This window comes from Thalassophryne amazonica, chromosome 1 (assembly GCF_902500255.1).
Source record: "Thalassophryne amazonica chromosome 1, fThaAma1.1, whole genome shotgun sequence".
Classification (NCBI taxonomy): Eukaryota; Metazoa; Chordata; class Actinopteri; order Batrachoidiformes; family Batrachoididae; genus Thalassophryne; species Thalassophryne amazonica.
Genome location: NC_047103.1, coordinates 60,061,737 through 60,087,187, shown reverse-complemented (window position 1 = coordinate 60,087,187; position 25,451 = coordinate 60,061,737). Strand labels below are relative to the sequence as shown.

The 25,451-nt window shown below is 42.1% G+C and overlaps 1 protein-coding gene across 3 annotated transcripts in view; it reads left to right on the top strand.

The window, feature by feature from the left end:
• The window catches only part of LOC117510908 (collectin-12-like), a 134,871-nt gene that overhangs the window by 6,542 nt on the left and 102,878 nt on the right, over window positions 1–25,451 (top strand). The window lies entirely within an intron of this gene.

Here is a 25,451-nt window from a genome sequence, read left to right as displayed (position 1 = left end):
GGTTTATGAGGACGGTGAAACCCAACACTCATTACAAGCTTTGGTCGTTTATAATGGACTGCTTAATGTCACTGTTAAGCAGCCAAGCATGGAGTCCTCCATGTGTGACTGCTTTTTTCGACTCGTCATGTTGCCACTCTCTCTAATCAAGGCACTCTAGCAGAAGCTATCTACATATGTCATTGTTGGTGCAAATCAGAGTGAAAAATCAGAATTTTGACATTTGACCCCAATGGTCTTGACCTTATAGTATCATGAAAGCTGCTATTTTCAATCTCCTGACATCCAAACGTTAATTTCAGCACATGATACTGATCTGTGAGCTTCTGTGATGGAAAGGATTTATGCAGTTTGAGAGGACGCACAGTAAATTTTGCAGAGTAAATGAAGCTCTGCAGTGAGTGGATGGCCCCACTCCAAATTAACTATTACATTAACTTTGTCATAGTATAAATGAACTCTATTAGAGTCAAAGAACTTGATTTAACACTAGAATTAAGACGATTTATCAATATTTGGAGTGGGACCACACGTATGTACTGACTGCAGAGTCTACTGAATTTATTGGACTCTTCAAAATGTACTGTGTGGGATGACTGATTGCTCAAATCACATTTAAATAGTTTGCCATTTTTGTATGGGGGCTGGTAAGTTTCCACCTGACCCTTGTGACACGCCTTAGGGACTTAACAATTTATGTTGTGATTTGGCACTATATAAATAAATTAAATTATGAGAGTAGAGATGTTGAAATAGGGCAGCACGGTGGATTAGTAGTTAGCACTGTTGCCTCACAGTGAGAAGGTTGTGGGTTCAATTCCCACCTGTGACCTTTCTGTGTGGAGTTTGCATGTTCTCCCCATGATTGCGTAGGTTCTCTCCAGGTGCTCCGGCTTCCTCCCACATTGAAAGACATGCAGGTTAGGTGAATTGGAAACTTTACAGTTGTCCATAGGTGTGTATGTGGGTGTGAATGTGTTTGTTTGTGTATATGTGGCTCTGTGACAGACTGGCATCTTGTCCAGGGTGTACCCGTCCTTGCGCTCTATGACTGCTGGGATAGACTCCAGCACCCCCGCGACCCTTAATTGGACTAAGCCTTAATTGAGAGAATGGTGACATGACAAGTAGAGAATAAAAAGGTCACGTGACTCATGGTGCCATCTTGGTTCCAAAATAGCATTCGCTGTAAATCTATCTGCATGTAAATCCAGATATTTTATTTATTTTTTCCCTGAAAATGCCAGGTTGTTGTGCATTTGGATGCACAAATAGACACAACGAGGGCTTCAATTCAACTCTCAACTCAACTCAACTCAGCTTTATTTATATAGCACTTTAAAACAACCAAGTTGAAAACAAAGTGCTCTACATAAGACATAAAACAATTAAAATCAATAAAATAAATAAGATGATGTACAGATTCAAGATGTACAGATTCCCTTCAGATCTGAACGGAAGAAAAATTTGGGAAAATAAAGTCTGCTGTGTGGGATGGAAGCTGACATCATCATGAAAGCTTTGAGAGGTAAATTTATTGTTCAGTCCCATGTACAGTGAAACTGACCTAAACCGTCATTGTATAAACCAGATATTTGCATTCACTAGAGAAAAAAGTACCAAAGTGTTTGTATTGTTTTCCATGTATTAAACACCGTATATATGGGATTTTGTATAACGGATTTTTCGCTCACATTGGATAAAATGGCCCATACGATTGCAATGTATTTCCATTAAAAACCTTGAGCAGTCTGGATGTGCACAGTAACAGAGGTACAAATTAAAGTTCAACGCTGACACTGGGACTGGGGTCATTTCCCTGATTAAAAGCCTGACCGTTTATTTTTTCACTTGGACCTGCAGCCTGGACGTGCACCTGTTAAATCAGACACAAAAGGCTGTGATTTGACACTTTCCTGCTTTCACTCGTTCATATTTTAATAGTTTTTGCAGTGTGCACGCTGATTATAAACGGATCAGAAAAGTCCACAACTTGACAACACCAAGTGGAAAAAGAGAAAATTGTACACCTTACCTTCGAATTGGAGGTACAGTTGGTCTGCTCTGTGTCAGCCTGATCCGTCAGATCTCAGAAGCTAAGCATTGTGGGACCTGGTTAGTACTTGGATGGGAAATCTCTTTGGAACATCAGGGCTGTGTGTGTTTCTCCAGGTTACACAGGTATTGCATCAGGAAGGACATCCCGTGTAAAACTTGTGCCAAATGCCAATGCAGATCTGGCTGTAGTCACTGTGGCGACCCCGAACATAACGGGAGCAGCCGAAAGGACAACAACAACAACCTTCGATTTGGAGGTGATGATTGCAGAAAGAAAAGCTTGTTGAGGGTCAAATTAGTCCAGAATAAAGGATAATCCAGAGACGGAGAACTTTAAAAGTGTCGCACACGCCATTGCATGACACGGAGTTACAGAGCTGCAAAGCATAAAATCAGGCTTTAAATTAATTAAATAAATAATCATAAATTGTAAATTTTTTGTAAATTTGATTGCTTAACTATTTTTAGATTTATTTTGATAGCACCTGATTGTGTTGCTGTATGTGGTTAAATGATTTAAAAAATGTTGAAAACATTAAAGGTTCATTCAGTAGTTCAGTGCAGTTGCCACCAAAATGGCGCCATGTTTTGAGATGATGCTACTCTCTCAATTATGGCACACTAGGTGTGGGGGTGGGGAGTCGAAATTCTGGGAAGGACATGGTGACAGCCTATCAGAGTAGAGACGCATCGTGATGTCACTGGGCAGCATGCATGCCCATCACACCTGGTCAAAAGTAACTTCCAGGCTTTTCAAAAGCTCATGTATGCGCACATGCACGGCATGCTGCAGACGTCGTTAGACGGTACATGCTCATACGGCCCAGGGTATTTTAGCATATGCAGTTTGAAATGGGATTTAAAGGTAAACACAGAAAATAATCAGATTTCGATAAATAAAATGAAACTGGTATGTTCAGATTCTTTAATATTTTTCAGACTTTTAGTTATCTAAGCATCTAAGTGCAGGTTGGCCTCAACAAAAATTTTGTGGTTTTTCCTTCTGAACCCTTCATTTATAGTCACCAGTTCGCCAAAGTTCAGGTGTCAACCATAGCTTTCATGAAAATGAAAATTGTACTGTACACTGGTCTGTAGCCAAAATGCCTCTGAAATAAATAACTTTACTCATTTTGAGCCACTGAGAATGAAAAAGATGTATGTTACTACTATGCTACTGGGGTTTAATATATTAACATTTTTGCAGATTTTTAAAGTGTTACAAAAAGAGAACAGGTGAAATATTATTATATAAACAATCAAAGAAACATGAGAGGACATATGTTTATGATTTATCATGAAAACTCTACTGTCAACACAATATAATTGTGTAGACGTAAAATGTAAAACTTTAATATTTTGGAAAAAGAAATTACCAATTAGCCATTTTTATTGTCATATTTGAATTCAGCATGCCAAAACCCGTCTTCTTTTTAATCAACAATATCTTCATTAGATTTTGTGTTTTAGAAAAAGAATGAAGAAAAAAAAAATGAGTAAAAAGTGAACAAAATGTGCCAATGTATTTATTATCTGTGGAATACAACACATGGAGTGTTCCTGTATGACAGGTACAATCATCAGCGCACCAAACATTAAAGGGTCAAAAAACAAAAACCCGACACTAAGTTTCCCGTGCACATTTTAATTCTGAAGCACACAACTTCTAAAAATTTGTAGACCAGTGATATAACCAACAAGAAATTTTTTTTTGTTCATTTATCATGGTTTACCTTACAAACCGGACGGTGGATTCATGGTTAGTACTGTTGCCTCACAACGAGAAAGTCATGGGATTGATTTCCACTTGTGGCCTGTCTGTGTGGAGTTTGCATGTTCGTCCCGTGTTTGTGTGGGTTCCCTCTGGGTGCTCCCACATCCAAAGACAAGCCAGTTAGGTGAATTTGGAAACTTTAAATTGTCTGTTGGTGTTTGTGCAGGTGTGAATGTGTTTGTTTGTCTATTTGTGGCCCTGCAACAGACTGGTGTCCTGTCCAGGGTGTACCCCACCTCATGCACTATGACTGATGGGATAGGCTCCGGCCCCTGTGACCCTCAATTGGAGTAAGGGGGTAGAGAAAATAAGTGGATGGATGTTTTACCTGAAACCGCCTTCACTGTCATTGTGCATGCATAAATACATACAACGAAGTTTGTCCTCTGTTTTTAATTCATCCTAATTACAGTTAGACACAATCCAACTACTAAAAATAGTGGGAACCACAGGTGCCTGGGACCCAACTCCAAATGTGGAGATGATGCCTTGGTCAAGGTCTTTTGGGTCCTGGTGCTTCCTGTCTTACTGGTTGTGGACTTGGACACAAACCAGTGACCCAAACTGGTGAGTTGGAGGCACTTACATCCTCCTGATAGTCACTTTTGAGAGGTGGGGCTGGATTAGTTGTATGCCTAGGTGGTTGCCATCAAGAGCCTGAGGCGGCTCTGTGGTGTGGTGAATGTACATGCTGCCTGACCAAACTCGCCTTGGTTAAGGACAGAAAGGAAGATGACTGTAGCGTGCATGTTTTGATGTTGGAAGACAAATGAAGCGACGGGAGGAAAGCTAGTCATGAAGTCATACATGTGTATCAAGATGTCTGGTGGATATTGTCTGCCCCCTACTGGAATGGAGTACCTTAAGAAGATCCTGGACTACACAGTACATGGTGTAATCACCTGTTTTTCATCTCTTTTGTAATTGACCAGCATTTACTACAGTATGGCACACACTTTGGCTAAGGTCCATGAGAGGGGATAAGAAATCTTGGATTTCACCAGGAAAGACACATTCTAACTGTGTTCAAATAATCTCTTTCATCAGTCACCTGAGTAGCGGCATCCTGTTGATCTTACTCTGTGTGCTACAGAAAGGGGAGCCAAATCCAGCTCACTTTTAGCTTTATTAAAATGAACTCTTGACACTGGGGAGCAGGAGGACGAGGAGGAGAGAGGGTTTGGTGAAGCGGGACTGTTTGGAGGGTTGGCCTCATTGCTTTGCAGAAGTTGTTGTGCAAGAGACAACTGCATTGATGCAAACCATCACAAACCCATATTTTTTTCCACCATCAAGTGAAAATAAAAATTCTTCTTCTTGTTTTGTTGCAGTACTATAATGCATTCTCACAAGAGACAGATAATCTTGAAATTGTTGTGACAAGTCAAAGCTGTGAGTGGTGTAACAATCTGTATCCAGTTTATAAAGTCACAACTGAGCACAAAGATTACATTTAATCCTGTTGCCTTTAACATGTAAAGTTTACAAAGAAACATGCACAATGCAGGGGTTTTTCTGCAGGGGCGGGATTCGAATCAGAAACCTTCCGCACTGAAACTAAGTGCATTCAGCACTCGGCCACCACCCCTAGAAAATCACCATGTATGATTTTTAAATAAATTGCATTTTATTGCACGATATAAGTATTTGATCACCTACAAACCAGCAAGAATTCTGGTTCTCACAGACCTGTTAGTTTTTCTTTAAGAAGATCTCCTATTCTGCACTCTTTACCTGTATTAATTGCAGCAGTTTGAACTTGTTACCTGTATAAAAGACACCTGTTCAAAACTCAATCAATCACACTCCAACCTATCCATCATGGCCAAGACCAAAGAGCTGTCTAAGGACACCAAGGACAAAACTGTCGACCTGCACAAGGCTGGGACGGGCTACAGGACAATAGACAAGCGGCTTGGTGAGAAGACAACTGTTGGTGCAATTATTAAAAAATGGAAGAAACACAAGATGGCTGTCAATCTCCCTCAGTCTGGGGCTCCATGCAAGATCTCACTTCTTGGTGTAAGGATGATTCTGAGAAAGCCCAGAACTACACAGGGGACCTGATCAATGACCTGAAGAGAGCTCGGACCACAGTCACAAAGATTACATTAGTAACACACAACACTGTCATGGTTTAAAATCCTGCAGGGCAGCAAGGTCCCCCTGCTCAAGCCAGCACATGTCCAGGCCCATTTGAAGTTCACAAGTGACCATATGGATGATCCAGAGGAGGTATGGGAGACGGTCATGTTGTCAGATGAGACCAAAATAGAGCTTTTTGGTATCAACTCCACTCGCTGTGTTTGGAGGATGAGAACAACCCCAAGAAAACCATCCCAACTGTGAAGCATTGGGGGGTGGAAACATCTTTGGGGGTGCGTTTCTGCAAAGGGGACAGAATGACTACACCATATTGAAGGGAGGATGAATGGGCTCATGTATCATGAGATTTTGGCAAACAACCTCCTTCCCTCAGTCAGAGGATTGAAGATGGGTCATGGCTGTGTCTTCCAGCATGTCAATGACCCGAAACACAGTCCGGGCAACTAAGGAGTGGCTCCGTAAGAAGCATTTCAAGGTCCTGGAGTGGCCGAGCCAGTCTCTGGACCTGAACTCAATAGAAAATCTTTGGCGAGAGCTGAAACTCGAAATCTGAAAGATCTGGAGAAGATTTGTATGGAGGAGTGGACCAAAATCCCTGCTGCAGTGTGCAAACTTGGTCAAGAACTACAGGAAACATCTAACAATTTCAATTTATTTTCATTTATATAGCGCCAAATCACAACAGAGTTGCCTCAAAGTGCTTCACACAGGTAAGGTCTAACCTTACCAACCCCCAGAGCAACAGTGGTAAGGAAAAACTCCCTCTGAGGAAGAAACCTCAAGCAGACCAGACTCAAAGGGGTGACCCTCTGCTTGGGCCATGCTACAAACATAAATTACAGAACAATTCACAGAAGAATTCATGGATGAATATACAAGAAATGCTATTGGCGCACAGGACAGGAGGATCCCCAACACGAATACAACTCCTATCTCTGGATGGAGCTGCACCTTAAACAGAGAGAAAAAGCAGAATCAGGCATCAGAAAGACAAAAAATACTGTGTAATTTGCCAGCATTAAACAACAAGAAAAACAGAGAAATACTAAGGTGATCGCCGGCCACTAGCCCTAAACTTCACTAAAATTCCCAGAATTTAGGTAAAGTTGGGGCCGCAGCCCGCTCCAATTACTAATAAATGAATTAAAAGAGTAAAAAGCGTAAAACAAAACTGTACCAGTATGCTAGCCATATGAAAGGGAAAATAAGTGCGTCTGGACTTGAAAATCTCCACAGAATCTGACTGTAAAACAAAACTGTACCAGTATGCTAGCCATATGAAAGGGAAAATAAGTGCGTCTGGACTTGAAAATCTCCACAGAATCTGACTGTTTTATTGATGCAGGGAGATCATTCCACAGAACAGGGGCACGATAAGAGAAAGCTCTGTGACCCGCAGACTTCTTATTCATGTTAGGGACACAAAGTAGTCCTGCAACCTGAGAACGTAAAACCCGGGCCGGTACGTAAGGTTTAATTAGGTCAGCTAGGTAGGGAGGTGCCAGTCCATGAATAATTTTATAGGTTAGTAGCAGAACCTTAAAATCTGATCTCACTGGGACAGGAAGCCAGTGAAGGGATGCCAAAATGGCTGTAATGTAGTCGAACTTTCTGCTTCGTGTCAAAAGTCTGGCTACAGCATTTGGCTAACCTCTGTAATTGCAAACAAAGGTTTCTGTACCAAATATTAAGGTCTGTTTTTCTTCTTCTTCTTTGTCTTTCGGCTGTTCCCGTTAGGGGTCACCACAGCAGATCAATCGTTTCCATCTCGCCCTGTCCTCTGTATCTTCCTCTGTCACACCAGCCACCTGCATGTCTTCCCTCAGCACATCCATAAACCTCCTCTTTGGCCTCCCTCTTCTCCTGCTGCCTGGTGGCTCCATCATCAGCATCCTTTTCCCTATATACCCTGGGTCCCTACTCTGCACGTGTCCAAACCATCTCAGTCTTGCCTCTCTGACTTTGTCTCCAAACCGTCCCACCTGAGCTGTCCCTCTGATAGGTTCATTCCTAATCTTGTCCATTCTCGTCACTCCCAAAGAGAATCTCAACATCTTCAGCTCTGCCACCTCCAGCTCTGCCTCCTGTCTTTTTGTTAGTGCGACCGTCTCTAAGCCGTACAACATAGCTGGTCTCACTGCTGTCTTATAAACTTTCCCCTTCACTCTTGCTGATATTCTTCGGTCACAAATCACTCCTGCCACCTTTCTCCACTCACTCCACCCTGCCTGCACTCTCTTCTTCACCTCTCTACCACACTCTCCATTACTTTGAACAGCTGACCCCAAATATTTAAACTCATCTACTTTCACCACTTCTACTCCTTGTAACTGCACTATTCCACTGGGCTCCCTCCCATTCACACACATGTACTCAGTCTTGCTCCTACTGACTTTCATTCCCCTGCTCTCCAGAGCATATCTCCACCTCTCCAGACTAGACTCAACTTGCTCTCTACTCTCACTACAGATCACAATGTCATATGCAAACATCATAGTCCATGGGGACTCCTGTCTGATCTCATCCGTCTACCCGTCCATCACCACTGCGGACAAGAAAGGACTCAAAGCTGATCCTTGGTGTAATCCCACCTCCATCTTGAATGAGTCATTCCTACTGCACAACTCATCGCTGTCACAGTATTTTTGTACATGTCCTGCACTACCCTAACATACTTCTCTGCCACTCCAGACTTCCTCATACAATACCACAGCTCTTCTCTTGGTACCCCTGTCATAAGCTTTTTCTAAGTCCACAAACACACAATGTAACTCTTTCTGGCCTTCTCTGTACTTCTCCAACAGTATTTTCAGAGCAAACATTGCATCTGTAGTGCTCTTTCTCGGCATGAAACCATATTGCTGCTCACAGATCTTCACCTGTTTTCTAAGTCTAGCTTCTACTACTCTTTCCCATAACTTCATGTTGTGGCTGATCAACTTTATGCCTCTGTAGTTACTGCAGCTCTGCACATCACCCTTGTTCTTGAAAATAGGAACCAGCACACTTTGTCTCCACTCCTCAGGCGTCCTCTCACTTTCCAAGATTTTATTAAACAATCTGGTTAGAAACTCCACCTTCTCAGCACACACTCCTCACTTGTCAGCACATTACCATGTGCATCTTTTACCACCCTAACCTGCTGCACATCCTTTCCAGGTCTGTCCCTTTGTCTGGCCAATCGGTACAAGTCCTTTTCTCCTTCCTTACTATTCAACTTCTTGTACAGCTCGCAATATGCCTTTTCCTTCACTTTTGCTACTTCTCTTTTACCTTACACCCCATCTCCTTGTACTCCTGTCTACTTTCTTCATCTCTCCGACTATCCCAAAACTTTTTTGCCAACCTCTTTCTCCTTATGCGTTCCTTGACCTCTTCATTCCACCAACAAGTCTCCTTGTCTTCCTTCCACTGTCCAGATGTCATACCCAGTACTGTCCTAGCTGTCTCCCTCACCACATCTGCAGTACTTTTCCAGTTGTCCAAAATTGCTTCCCCTCCAACCGGTGCTTCTCTCACCTGCTCGCTAAATTTCACACAACAGTCTTTCTACTTCAGCTTCCACCATCTGATCCTTTGTTGAGCTCTCACTCTGTTCTTCTTTACCTCTAAAGTCATCCTACAAACAACCATCCTATGCTGTCTAACAACACTCTCTCCTGCCACCACCTTACAGTCTCTGATTTCTTTTAGCTTGCATCTCCTACAAAGAATGTAGTCCACCTGTGTGCACCTTCCTCCACTCTTATACATTATCCTGTGCTCCTCCCTTTTCTTAAAGTAGGTGTTCACCACAGCCATTTCCATCCTTTTTGCAAAATCAACTACCATCTGTCCTTCCCCATTCCTATCCTTGATACCATATCTACCCATTACTTCCTCATCACCTCTGTTCCCTTCACCAACATGCCCATTGAAGTCTGCTCCTATCACCACTCTTTCATGCTTGGGCACACTCTCCACCACCTCATCTAACACACTCCAGAAATCTTCTTTCTCCTTCATCTCACAACCTACCTGTGGGGCATATGCACTGATGATATTCATCATCACCCCTTCAATTTCCAACTTCACACTAATCACCCTGTCAGACACTCGCTTAACCTCCAACATGCTTTTAATGTACTCTTCCTTTAAAATGACCCCAACACCATTTCTCTTCCTGTCCTCACCATGGTACAACAACTTGCACCCACTGCCAATGCTCCTGCTCTTACGTCCCTTCCACTTGGTCTCTTGCACACACAATATGTCTACTTTTCTCCTCTCCATCATATCAGCCAGCTCTCTCCCTTTACCAGTCATACTACCAACATTCAAAGTCCCCACTCTCATTTCCACCTTTCTAGTTTTCTTCTTCTCCCACTGTTTGTGGAAATGTTCTCTTCCTCTTCTTCATTGTCTTTGCCCAGCAGTAGCCCAATTTCCACCGGCACCCTGTTGGGCAACATCACCGGTGGCGGATGTTGTTAACCCGGGCCGCGACTGATCTGGTATGGAAATTCGATTCTTAGTCTGCATAGTTGGGTTGGCTTGTTTTACACCCGATGCCCTTCCTGACGCAACCCTCCTCATTTATCTGGGCTTGGGACCGGCACTCAGAATGTACTGGCTGCACACCCCATGTGGCTGAGTTTTTAAGGTCTGTTTTTCTATTGTATCAAATACCTTTTCAAATCATACAATGTGATTTTCTGAATTTTTTTATTTTTTAGATTCTGTCTCTCCCAGTTGAAGTGTACCTACGATAAAAATTACAGACCTCTCCATTCTTTGTAGGTGGGAGAACTTGCAAAATCAACATTAGATCAAATACTTATTTGCCTCACTGTATGTTACCTGGTAACGTGACAACTAAGCAAGACACATGGTGCAAACTATTCCTTTTAAAAACCCTATTAACCTCGAGATGACCTCTTTGAACTTATGCCCCATAAGAAAGCTCTTCTATCATGGATATATAATCTTGTTCTTTCAATGGAGAATCATCCAGTCAATAAAAATATCTGTAATTGGGAACAAGAGTTGGGTTTGGAATTCAGGGAAGGTTTCTGGGATAAGGCACTTGAATTCATTTGTCATCATCTTGTGCAAGACATTCCCTAATTCAATTTAAAGTACTGTACAGGCTGTATTTGTTAAAGTCCAAATTATCCAAAGTTTATCCCAATGTTTCTGATCTGTGTGACAGATGTAACTCCTCTCCCTGTGATTTAAATCATCTGTTTTTTCTTTGCCCCAAATTTCAGCCATATTGTATTTTGTATTTTGATGTTATCTCTCATGGGGTCATGGGGCCTTGTCCGCTGATCCATCTTTTTGGAGTTTGTGGAGTCCTCACTGTGTCTGTCTTACTAACTCACAGGTGAATATAATTGCCTTTACTTCATTGCTAGTACATCACAGAATATTATTATCCTGAAAAGTTCCATGTCCCCCATCTGTTTCATTATGGTTGAAAGATCTTATGGTTTTTTAAAACTTGAAAAAAAAAAAAAAATCAAGTTTAGTCTTCAAGGAAGGGCTGATGGGTTTCTAAAAGTGTGTGTTTCCTATCTTTGATCCTTGAAAAATATTGGACCTGGTTGCAGAGCGCTCAAGTCTCACTCATTTAGAGTGAGACTCACGCTTTAAAAGCAGTCCTGTCAGGACTCACACATTCAGCGTGAGACTCAACATGTCATCATGCTCTCATGCTAATGCATGACATTCTCCAACATTCCACCTCTATGACCTGCAAGACAAGATTCGGCAGAAAATAACTCCTTTGGCATATATCAACTCGAGAGCTCTGTGATTGAAATGATTGTCATGAGAGCATGTTTTTTAAAATTATTTATTTATTTATTTTAATTGTTATTATTTTGGAAGGCCTATGGTTGGTATACTGGCGTTGGATATTTGTGAAGGTTCGGGTTGTGGTACATTTACCTATTTGATTGTACCTTCATTTTAACTTTGCACTTTGTAGGTGATGTGCTGGTGTTTTCTTTTGTCCTTTAATGAAAAAAGTGAATCCATCCATCCATCCATTTTCTTCCGCTTTATCCGGAGTTGGGTCGCGGGGGCAGCAGCTCAAGCAAAGCCACCCAGACCTCCCGATCCACACACACCTCCCCCAGCTCCTCCGGGGGAACACCAAGGCGTTCCCAAGCCAGCCAAGAGATGTAGTCCCTCCAGCGTGTCCTGGGTCTTCCCCGGGGCCTCCTCCCAATGGGACGTGCCCGGAACACCTCTCCAGCGAGACGTCGTGGGGGCATCCAGAAAAGATGCCCGAGCCACCTCAACTGACTCCTTTCGACGTGGAGGAGCAGCGGCTCGACTCCGAGCTCCTCCCGAGTGACCGAGCTCCTCACCCTATCTCTAAGGGAGCGCCCATCCACCCTGCGGAGGAAACTCATCTCGGCCGCTTGTACTCGCGATCTCGTTCTTTCGGTCATGAGCTAAATCTCATGACCATAGGTGAGGATCGGAACGTAGATCGATCAGTAAATCGAGAGCTTTGCCCCCCTACTCAGCTCTCTTTTCACCACGACGGTCCGATACAGCGACCGCATCACTGCAGATGCTGCACCGATCCATCTATCGATCTCATGCACCATCTGTCCCTCACTCGTGAACAAGACCCCGATATACTTAAACTCCCCCACTTGAGGCAAGGACACTCCACCGACCTGAAGAGGGCAAAGTACAGCTTTTTTTCTAGGTCTCACGACACTCAGATACATACACAGAGAGACACTCAGATATACACACACAGAGAGGCAATCAGAGTATCTATTGATTTTGCAAAGATCACTGCATCATCTGCAAAGTTAAGGTCGCACAAACTTTCCTCACCAACAAGGGCACCTAACACACTGGTTTCGACAACCCTGCCCATCACCCCAGTCCACTCAAGCACTAAACAGTTAAGAGCCAGAACACATCTCTGATGAATGCCAGTTACACAGGAAAGATGAAGAAAGATTTAAATACCACATGTCCTGAATGTTGGTTTCTTCTCCTAACACCGTTCTCTCAGCTCATCATGTTTTTTAATCCGATTAAACTGTTTCTGACTCTCTCTTTTATTACAAACATCAGCCAGCAAACATCCAAAAAAATATGATTTACACAATTATGTACACATCAACTCACACTTATTTCCACTTGCATGTATATTGTTGTGCACACCACACACAAACAGCATTACTCAAACTGAGCGGATATGGTAATTCCATCTCTGTTCTCGCCAAGCTGAAACCAGGCTGGAATGACTTATGCAGTGCTCAAAGCTTTGGCATACTTTATTATTGCTCTTATGAAAGAAGATAATTGAAATAAGAAAGGAATCTCCCTCAGCCTCAGCTGCCACAGCTTTTTTCAGCCCAGAGTTCAGGCCCAGAAAGATATGCATCACTAAAAAAATATAAACAGAAGAAGGAAATCCTATTAAATATTATTTCTCATACCTCTGAAAATAGTAAAGACCAAATTTAGTCTAAAATGTCCAGAATCCAACTGCAGTTCAATATTAAGTTTTTTTTTTCATTAAGTGTGTATTCCATTCCAGCTTATTAATTAATCAAAAACCCAGACAGAGCTTTAATTAATTTGAAAGCTTGTCTCTTAGTCTTGTCCATCCAAATTGGAAGTCCCAAAAACCAGGAAATGGCGTCTCACTAATTTAGATGATCTTCACTTAGCCTGGAAAAAGAGTCTGTTGCTCTATAAAAAAGCCCTCCGTAAAGCTAGGACATCTTTCTACTCATCACTAATTGAAGAAAATAAGAACAACCCCAGGTTTCTTTTCAGCACTGTAGCCAGGCTGACAAAGAGTCAGAGCTCTATTGAGCTGAGTATTCCATTAACTTTAACTAGTAATGACTTCATGACTTTCTTTGCTAACAAAATTTTAACTATTAGAGAAAAAAAATTACTCATAACCATCCCAAAGACGTATCGTTATCTTTGGCTGCTTTCAGTGATGCCGGTATTTGGTTAGACTCTTTCTCTCCGATTGTTCTGTCTGAGTTATTTTCATTAGTTACTTCATCCAAACCATCAACATGTTTATTAGACCCCATTCCTACCAGGCTGCTCAAGGAAGCCCTACCATTATTTAATGCTTCGATCTTAAATATGATCAATCTATCTTTGTTAGTTGGCTATGTACCACAGGCTTTTAAGGTGGCAGTAATTAAAGCATTACTTAAAAAGCCATCACTTGACCCAGCTATCTTAGCTAATTATAGGCCAATCTCCAACCTTCCTTTTCTCTCAAAAATTCTTGAAAGGGTAGTTGTAAAACAGCTAACTGATCATCTGCAGAGGAATGGTCTATTTGAAGAGTTTCAGTCAGGTTTTAGAATTCATCATAGTACAGAAACAGCATTAGTGAAGGTTACAAATGATCTTCTTATGGCCTCGGACAGTGGACTCATCTCTGTGCTTGTTCTGTTAGACCTCAGTGCTGCTTTTGATACTGTTGACCATAAAATTTTATTACAGAGATTAGAGCATGCCATAGGTATTAAAGGCACTGCGCTGCGGTGGTTTGAATCATATTTGTCTAATAGATTACAATTTGTTCATGTAAATGGGGAATCTTCTTCACAGACTAAAGTTAATTATGGAGTTCCACAAGGTTCTGTGCTAGGACCAATTTTATTCACTTTATACATGCTTCCCTTAGGCAGTATTATTAGACGGTATTGCTTAAATTTTCATTGTTACGCAGATGATACCCAGCTTTATCTATCCATGAAGCCAGAGGACACACACCAATTAGCTAAACTGCAGGATTGTCTTACAGACATAAAGACATGGATGACCTCTAATTTCCTGCTTTTAAACTCAGATAAAACTGAAGTTATTGTACTTGGCCCCACAAATCTTAGAAACATGGTGTCTAACCAGATCCTTACTCTGGATGGCATTACCCTGACCTCTAGTAATACTGTGAGAAATGTCATTCAAAGCGCATATTAAACAAATATGTAGGACTGCTTTTTTGCATTTACGCAATATCTCTAAAATCAGAAAGGTCTTGTCTCAGAGTGATGCTGAAAAACTAATTCATGCATTTATTTCCTCTAGGCTGGACTATTGTAATTCATTATTATGAGGTTGTCCTAAAAGTTCCCTAAAAAGCCTTCAGTTAATTCAAAATGCTGCAGCTAGAGTACTGACGGGGACTAGAAGGAGAGAGCATATCTCACCCATATTGGCCTCTCTTCATTGGCTTCCTGTTAATTCTAGAATAGAATTTAAAATTCTTCTTCTTACTTATAAGGTTTTGAATAATCAGATCCCATCTTATCTTAGGGACCTCGTAGTACCATATCACCCCAATAGAGCGCTTCGCTCTCAGACTGCAGGCTTACTTGTAGTTCCTAGGGTTTGTAAGAGTAGAATGGGAGGCAGAGCCTTCAGCTTTCAGGCTCCTCTCCTGTGGAACCAGCTCCCAATTCAGATCAGGGAGACAGACACCCTCTCTACTTTTAAGATTAGGCTTAAAACTTTCCTTTTTGCTAAAGCTTATAGTTAGGGCTGGATCAGGTGACCCTGAACCATCCCTTAGTTATGCTGCTATAGACGTAGACTGCTGGGGGGTTCCCATGATGCACTGTTTCTTTCTCTTTTTGCTCTGTATGCACCACTCTACATTTAATCATTAGTGATCGATCTCTGCTCCCCTCCACAGCATGTCTTTTTCCTGGTTCTCTCCCTCAGCCCCAACCAGTCCCAGCAGAAGACTGCCCCTCCCTGAGCCTGGTTCTGCTGGAGGTTTCTTCCTGTTAAAAGGGAGTTTTTCCTTCCCACTGTAGCCAAGTGCTTGCTCACAGGGGGTCGTTTTGACCGTTGGGGTTTTACATAATTATTGTATGGCCTTGCCTTACAATATAAAGTGCCTTGGGGCAACTGTTTGTTGTGATTTGGCGCTATATAAAAAAATTGATTGATTGATTGATAGTAGTAGTAGTAGTACCAGTATGTAGGTCTTGCTTTGATTCTCAGTCACACTGACTGTCTAGATATTTGCACAACACATTTTATCTGCATTGTCCCAGTCCACCCAGCTGAAAATGGGTACCAGCCTTGGCTGGAGAAATGACCTGAGATGGACTCATGTCCCATCCAGAGGGGAGTCATCGACCTTCATTTGCTTCATACCATGGTATCTGGGGCATACACACGGGCACGAATGGACCTCAAGGCCTCTGCTCACACTAATGAATAAGGCTCACACACTGTGATGTTGAATGTTCTGCATACATGTGACAGAAAGAGTAAAGTAGTTCAGCTTCATTACTTACTGAAAATTTGTCCAAACTGTGGAACATGTATGTGTGTTCATTTTAGAGACAGTAAATTCAATTCATTTTCTGGATCGGAATCCTTCTGAGTCGCTCAACTAAAGACCCACAAAGGAAATTTTGCTGAGTAAAATTTATTCTGCTGGGATAGCATTTGATCCCAGTCCAAATAGAGTGAATTATACGAGGTCTGTTAGAAAAGTAACGGACCTTTTTATTTTTTGCAAAAACTATATGGATTTGAATCATGTGTGATTGCATCAGCCAAGCTTGAACCTTCGTGCGCATGCGTGAGTTTTTTCACACTTGTCGGTTGCGTCATTTGCCTGTGAGCACGCCTTGTGGGAGGAGTGGTCCAGCCCCCTCGTCGGATTTTCATTGTCAGGAAATTGGCTGATCGACTGCCGCTTTGCTTCATCAAAATTTTTTCAGAAAGTGTGAGAGACAGCCAGGTGGAAACCATTTGGAAAATTCAGATGGCTTTTGGTGAAGATCTTATGGGGATCACACAGATTAAGGACAATTACAACTGGATTAAAGATGGCCCACAGCGGTGGATGGCGCGCCGCGCACCGAGGGGCAATCGACAGGCTCAAACGACCAGATCATTTCCAAAGTGAACGCTTTGTTGATCCGGGACGTCGTCTGACTACCAGAGAAATGGCAAGACAGCTGGACATAGCACTTTTTCGGCACATTCCACTGTTACAGGAGTTTTTGTAATGGAAAGAGGAGCGGAGAAATTCGCCACAGAGCCGCTCATGGCGCGGGACGAAAGCACCTCCGTGTTGGTCTCACAGGACAAGCCCTAACATGCCCAGCTCTTGCACCATTCGGAAGATTCAGACGGCTTTCGGTGGCTTTTCAGTCGTGTGACTATCCGAGAAATTGTGGACGAGCTGGACATGCCACAACATGTCCTGTGAGGCTTCATCACGGCGTTGCTTTTTGTTCTGTGCCCTGCGCCTCCGTCCCGATGCACGAAATCCTCCGCACGTCTTTTCATGGCGAAAAACTCCTGTAACAGTGGAATGTGCCGTTCGTTCATTTCCAAAGTAAACGCTTTGTTGATCTGGGACGTCGTCTGACTACCAGAGAAATGGCAAGAGAGGTGGACATAGCACTTTTTTGGCACATTACACTGTTACAGGAGATTTTGTAATGAAAGACATGCGGCGGAATTCGCGCGTCAGGACGGAGCCGCTAATGGCGCAGAACAAAAAGCACCTCCGTGTTGGAAGTCTCACGGGACATGCCCAGCTCTTCCACCATTCGGAAGATTCAGACGGCTTTGGGTGGCTTTTCAGTCGAGTGAGTATCCGAGATTGTTGAAGAGCTGGGCATGTCACAACATGTCCTGTGAGACCAACACGGAGGTGCTTTCGTTCCACACCATTAGCGGCTCTGTGGCGAATTCCTCCACTCCTGTTTTCATGACAAAATCTCCTTTAACAGTGGAATGTGCCGGGAAAGTGCTATGTCCACCTTTTCTGCCATTTCTCTGGTAGTCAAACGATGTCCCGGATCAACACAGCATTCAGTTTGGAAATGATCTGGTTGTTTCAGCCTGTCGATCGCCGCTCGGAGCGCAGCGCGCCCTCCGCCATTGTGCGCCGTCTTTAAACCGGCTGTACCACTCCTTAATCTGTGTGATGCCCATAAAATTGTCCCTGAAAGCCATCTGAATTTTCCGAATGGTGTCCACCTGGCTGTCTCTCACAGTTTCTGGAAAAATTTGATGCAGTGCTGCTCCAGCCATTCAGACATTTTCCTCACAATGAAAATCAGACAAGGGGGGAGGACCAGTGCTCACTCAAAGCGTGCTCACAGGCGAATGACGCAACTGACAGGCGTGAAAAAACTCACGCATGTGCACGACGGTTCAAGCTTGGCTGATGCAATCACACGTGATTCAAATCCATAAGGTTATTGCAAAAAATAAAAAGGTCCGATACTTTTCTAACAGACCTTGTACACAGGGGTGCACATAAGTGGTACTCACGGTCCTTTTGCATGCTAAAAATAAATTATGCATAACAGAAAACACAAGGGAAGCACTTCATAAGAGGAAAGCAATGACCGACTGTAGGAAAAGTGTTTCCCTCTGCTGTCCATCAATGATGTTTAGCACACATGAGCACAATGAGCACCAGTTTTGTGCACCCCTGGATATACAGACCCCTGTGGGCCTCTGTGGACCTCTGTGGAACACTGTGACATCACTGTGGCTCCACTGTGGCACACTTCTTTAAAGCTAGTCACTGAGTCACAGGACTCAAAGTGCATTGTGTGCAAAATATGCTCTGCAACTGATTTCCATGCATTACATGATGTCTTGGGTCCACATGCAGGGAGCGATCAGTATCAATGAATCTAAGTCCACTCTGAGTGGCACTGACGTGGAATATCCCAGTTCACTCAGGTGTACTGGGTGGGGTATGTTGAAAAATGACATTATGCAAGTTATAAGGAAAGTAGTGAGCAAATCATTTTGTAATTTCTGTGCGCCAGCTGGTGTTAGAAGCAGGTGTCGAACTAAAATGGAAAGCGCCAACTCATGACTCATACATTAGTGGGATCTGAGTGAAATCAGGAGTCACCCACCTTAATGTTTCAGCACTTCACTTGTATCTGATCTTTCTTGTTTAATATGAGCCCTTCAGCTCCAGGTTTAATCACCAAGGGGTCTTCAGTCATCATCATTTTGTGTTGCTCTACCTCGTTGTGCTTTGTTATACATTTAATAGAATCTATTTAAAACATGCAGTGTTTCTCAATGAAGTGCACTTTGTGTAATCCTCATGGTCGGTGACTGCCAGGCAGTCCGCCCAACCTGTACAGCAGTATGTGAAACACTGGAACTACAACAAGCCTTTACTGTGAGTGTCCAGGTCAACAGAAGCAGACAATCATGATGTTATGCCACCTCCTGTGTGTGCATTTATGCATTAAGTACTTTTAAGGTTCTTCCCACCCCAAAAAATGATCCTGTATTCCCACTCTGGGTCATTTGTACGTCACTGTAACCATCACACAATGGTGCTGTGGCCTTGAATATAAACACAAGAATTCTCCATCAGGGTCAATTCATACTTGACCACCTGGCAGCAATTGTGAAAGCTGTAATTGATCATTTTAAACAGCATTATAAAGCCTGTTTCTATTAGTCAGCTTGTTTCTTTACCACAAATGCATCCCATATCGTAAATTTTTCATGGCCCCTTGGTTTGATTCTAGTCGGTTAGTGTGTTTGGCTGTTGGTGAAAGTAGCACATTTTTGGTTGTGAGCAGGATTAGCAGCAGCAGAACAGCATGGCAGTGGTCTGTGTTTGAGGTAACATAATTGTGTGGAAGCAGGAAAAGAGAAGAGCAGCTTTGGGACACTGGAATTCCCTGTTGAGTCTTCTCTGTGCCGTGGGTCCAACTCAGTAAAACAACAGCTACAGTTAAGTTGCCTTCCTAATGACCATGTAGACTCACCTTTCCTTATAAACCTCGTTACAGTGAAGTTGGTTTGGCAGCATGTTTTCTAAATTGTCCTCTAGAACCTGGTTCCGCAGTTTCATGACAGCTCAGTCTACATGTAGCCAGTGGTGGGCACAGATAACCAAAAAATTAACTTCGATAACAGATAATCAAATAACTGAAAAGTTATCTTTGATAAAGATAAACCAATAAACCACCCAAAATGTATCAGAAGTTACAGATAACCAATAAATTCCAGTATTGGCTCTGGTACATTTGCATCTACTAAAAAACTGAATTTGAGTTTTAACACCACGATCGCTTTTGGAAGCATTAAAAGCAACAAAAGACCTAAACAATGAGCCACACTTCTATGTTTGAACATCCTGCTCCCTGCTGGAAACTCTTGTTTACTACACAGCTTACAGCACAGACGCACCCTGAGCGCAGCCACAAAGCTCAACTCTCTACCAATCACAACGCTCCGGTCAGGCGGAGCGTTCTGTCATTTGTACAAAGTTAAAATATAACATATATCTTTTAATGTTGAATAATGCACTAATTCTGAGGTTTTGTAACAAACACAGACAGATTGCAAAGGATTCTGGGTAAAAGTGCCTCTGCTAAACACTGATTGGTTCAGTCATTCATTATGTAAACCAACACGTTAATGTGACGTGTGTCGTGTGTTTGTGTTTACAGATAAATGTGCTTTTGTAAAATATTCCATTTTTATTTGTAAAAACAGGCATTTTTACAGAGCCCTGGAAGTGTCATCGCAAAATGTTTTGCATGTGGAGAGAATATGCGCTCATTTTATTAGTGCCGTGCACGCGTTTTATTATATTGTAAAATGTGCACTCAATATTGTCTTGACACATAAATGTTGGCTTTACACTGTGTGAGTTTTGGCCCTTTTTCAGATGATTTTTCATTCGTGTGAGAATTTTTTGGACCGAGTTTCAGGTTAATCGCGTGTCCTGCATCATGTTGTGTACATGGAGTAACAAGCTGTGTTTAACATCTCACGACCACCTCCTGATCGCCAATCGTATGGTCGAATGAAAATCAAACCTGTTTAATATTATTCTACTCGGCCGTTGTGAGGGTATCCTGCTGCTGAAGAGCAACAAGCATCCAACCTCTCGCACCGTGCATGTGCAAACACCGCAGAGCTGTCTTGTAATTTTTTTTTGTCGTTTTGTTTTGTTTTTAAACTTTGATGTCTCCCATCGAGAGTTTTTGTAAATTAAGTTTGAAAAAACTTAACTTGTGATTAAAAATATCATACAGTGTCTGCTCATCTTCAGGACGAATACTGCCATGAACTGCCATGAACACTACTGGCCAGTAGATGGCAGCAGAGTCCGTGAAAACTTGCCAAAACAAAATTCCACATAATCCGTGTCTGCTACATTAAGATGCGTGGAATTTAACAACGCAAATAAATAACGTCTATAAACCCAGAGAATATATTTACGAGAGTTTTAGGCACTAAAGTTTAATGCTGTTGTCCGTGGAGCCTGAACAGAGTGTCTGAAATGCATTTGTCCTGTCGTGAACGTACTGAGATTACCCTATCCATACCATAATGCACTGCTGGGCACAGGCAAGTGGTCACTAAAACATTAAAAATTAGCACATTACTTTAAAACTAAAACATATATCTGATATTTTCACTTTAGAAAACTTCAGACATGACAGTAAATTTTAAATAACTTCTCCCAAAATTTGTTTGGTTTAAAATTTGAACCATAAGTTAAAATGTATGCTCTGGATGACTTGGGTAATATTGCCAGCGTATCAGTATGGTATTAAAGGAAATGATTTTTTTTTTTCATGACCAGTTCTCCTTTGCCTGCAGAGGATAGAGCAGTTTTTCATAGAAACAGCTCTCTTCTGTTTGTAGAGGGTGGAACTATGCATCTGTTAGGAAACTTTAGACAAGTTCAACTGATTTTAAATTTTAAAAATGTTTGCTGCTGTTCAGCTTTGTTTACTGCTGTATCAGTCTAAACGTTATCGGAAGATAATTAGGCCGATAATGGTTTTTAAAGTTATCTAAAAAGATAATCCGATAATGAAAACATTATCTTCGATAATTATCTGTTATCAGATTATCGGAACTGTGCCCACCACTGCATGTAGCTACTGCTAGACTGTTGCCTTCCATGGTCATCCATGGAAGGCATGTTAAATAAGGCTAATCCAGATCTTCCTCAGCTTTTATTTTGCCATTTTTCAACAATTTTAGAATTCTAATATTATGGAACTATTTTTGAAAAGAAAATTTTTTTTGTCACCTCACAAATAAACTGACACTTTCTGTGGCATTATGTCTGATCTTGAAGAAACAGGTTAGTCATCCATAATATCCCATCACAGACAACAAACGGAAGATTGGTTTTTAGCCTAAGTGAAGTTATGAGGACCAGCATTGAGTGGACGAGACCAAGGGGACACCCACATATCACCTCGCTGTGGCAGACAGATGGCTACTTTTGGGTGATAATGGTGGGCTACTGGTGTAGCTGGATTGACAATCGGGACCCATAGCAATTCTGGAAAATTTTGGGCTTGGTAATGTGCAGGAACATGCATGCCTGGGGAGGTGGTGATCTGGTGTTAGAAAGGTAGCCTTGTGTCAACATAATCTATGGTTTGATCAGTGGCAGGCACAGATAACCAAAAAATTAACTTCGATAACAGATAATCAGATAACTGAAAAGTTATCTTCGATAATCAAATCAAATCAAATCAGTTTTATTTATATAGCGCCAAATGACAACAACAGTTGCCCCAAGGCACTTTATATTGCAAGGCAAAAGCCATACAATAATTACAGAAAAACCCCAACGGTCAAAACAATCCCCTATGAGCAAGCACTTGGCGACAGTGGGAAGGAAAAACTCCCTTTTAACAGGAAGAAACCTCCAGCAGAACCAGGCTCAGGGAGGGGCAGTCTTCTGCTGGGACTGGTTGGGGCTGAGGGAGAAAAAGACATGCTGTGGAAGAGAGCAGAGATCAATCACTAATGATTAAATGCAGAGTGGTGCATACAGAGCAAAAAGAGAAAGAAAGACTCAGTGCATCATGGGAACCCCCCAGCAGTCTAAGTCTATAGCAGCATAACTAAGGGATGGTTCAGGGTCACCTGATCCAGCCCTAACTATAAGCTTTAGCAAAAAGGAAAGTTTTAAGCCTAATCTTAAAAGTAGAGAGGGTGTCTGTTTCCCTGATCCGAATTGGGAGCTGGTTCCACAGGAGAGGAGCCTGAAAGCTGAAGGCTCTGCCTCCAGTCTACTCTTAAAAACCCTAGGAACTACAAGTAAGCCTGCAGTCTGAGAGCGAAGTGCTCTATTGGGGTAATATGGTACTAAGAGGTCCCTAAAATAAGATGGGACCTGATTATTCAAAACCTTATAAGTAAGATTACAGTAGTCCAGCCTAGAGGAAATAAATGCATGAATTAGTTTTTCAGCATCACTCTGAGACAAGACCTTTCTAATTTTAGAGATATTGCGCAAATGTAAAAAGCAGTCCTACATATTTGCTTAATATGCGCACTGAAGGACATATCCTGATCAAAAATGACTCCAAGATTTCTCACAGTATTACTAGAGGTCAGGGTAATGCCATCCAGAGTAAGGATCTGGTTAGACACCATGTTTCTAAGATTTGTGGGGCCAAGTACAATAACTTCAGTTTTATCTGAGTTTAAAAGCAGGAAATTAGAGGTCATCCATGTCTTTATGTCTGTAAGACATTCCTGCAGTTTAACTAATTGGTGTGTGTCCTCTGGCTTCATGGATAGATAAAGCTAAAACAAACCAGCCAAAAATGTATCAGAAGTTACAGATAACCGATAAAGTCCAGTATTGTGCATTATTTGAGTTTTAACACCACGATCACTTTTGGAAGCATCAGAAGCGATGACAGACCTAAACAATGAGTCAGCACTTCTGTCTTTGAGCATCCTGCTCTCTGCTGGAAGCTCCAGTTAACTACATGGCTTCCAGCACAGAAACAAGCTGAGAGTAGCCACAAAGCTCAACTCTGTACTCAATCACAACACTGCCGTCAGGCCAAGGTCTTGGAAAATAAAGCAATGCTGAGTTATGGTTTGGTGTATAAATAAAATGAATACTGATAGAATAACTCCATTAATGTCAAGTCTGTAATTTGTGCAAAGTTAAGATATAACATATATCTTTTAATGTCTAATAATGCACTAATTCTGAAGTTTTGTAATAAACACAGACAGATGGCATTCTGGGTAAAATGTGCCTCCGCTAACACTGATTGGTTGACTCATTCATTATGTAAATCAACACGTTAATGTGAGGTGTGTCATGTGTTGGTGTTTACAGAGAAATGTGCTTTTGTAAAACATGCCATTTTTTATTTGTAAAAAAAAAAGGCATTTTAAAAAAAAAAAGCCAAGTTGTAATTAGATAACCATCTGATATAACTGGTGTCAAAATAAATAGAACACTGCCATGATATACTGGTGCCAGTGTGAGTTTTGGCCCTTTTTCAGCTGATTTTTCATTTGTGCGAGAATTTTTTGGATCGCACAGAGTTTCAGGTTAATCCCGCGTCCTGCATCGTTTAATATACATGGAGTAATGAGCTGCGTTTAACATCTCACGACCACCTCCTGATCGGCGATCGAATGGTCAGATGAAAATCAAACCTGTTTGATATTCTGGTCGGCCGTCGTGAGGGTATCCCGCTGCTGAAGCACTACAAGCACCAAACTCTCGCACTGTGCCTGTGCAAATACCGCAGAGCTGTCTTGTAATGTTTTTTTTTAACTTTGATTTCTCCCATCGAAGGTTTTTGTGAATTAAGTTTGAAAAAAAGCTTCTGTTTGTGTTTTGCGTCTGGAAACACGAGTCCGACGTGGTTTTTGAATGTACAATGTGTGTGAGAAAAAAAATTGTGCACTCTGAACTTTTACACTGTGTTGTTCTGTGGTACAGTTTGAGCTGGAACCGAGTACAGTGATTGAAAATATTGTACAGTGTCTGCCCAGCTTCAGTTTGAATACTGCCATGAACACTACTGGCCAGTAGGTGGCAGTAGAGACCTTGAAAACTTGCCAAAACAAAATTGCAGATAATCTGTGTTGCTACTTGCTACGTTAAGATGCGTGGAATTTAATAAACGCAAACACAATAACGTCTATAAACCCAGAGAATATATTCATGAGAGTTTTAGGCACTAGAGTTTAATGCTGTTGTCTATTGGAGCCTGATCAGAGTGTCTCTGTCGTGAACGTACTGAGATTACCCTATCACCCATAATGCACCTGGACACAGCATGTCCACACTAAAACCTTAAAAATTAGTGCATTACTTTAAAACTAAAACATATATCTGATATTTGTTGTGAAAGTGTAGGAACACGGACCCACAACAGGGGGCGCAAATGAACGGACAATGGAGGAGTCAATAACACTGCTTTTAACTGTTGTGAAACAGGCACAACAAACACAACAGATTACAATCTCGAGATTGAGTCCAATTATAGCGGTGTCGTGTGGGCAGGCTCGACGATAGGAGACGTCTGTCCAAGTCGAACCAGAACCAAACCGATTTCCTCTGCCACCGAACCCCGGGAATACTGGAGCCGCCAAGTCCCGAACTCCCAGGTGGCCACTGCCTCCGCTCGTCGGATCTGGTACTGCTGGCGAGGAACAGAAACAGTCAGGTGGTGGGCGCGGCTGCACCCAGCAACACGTG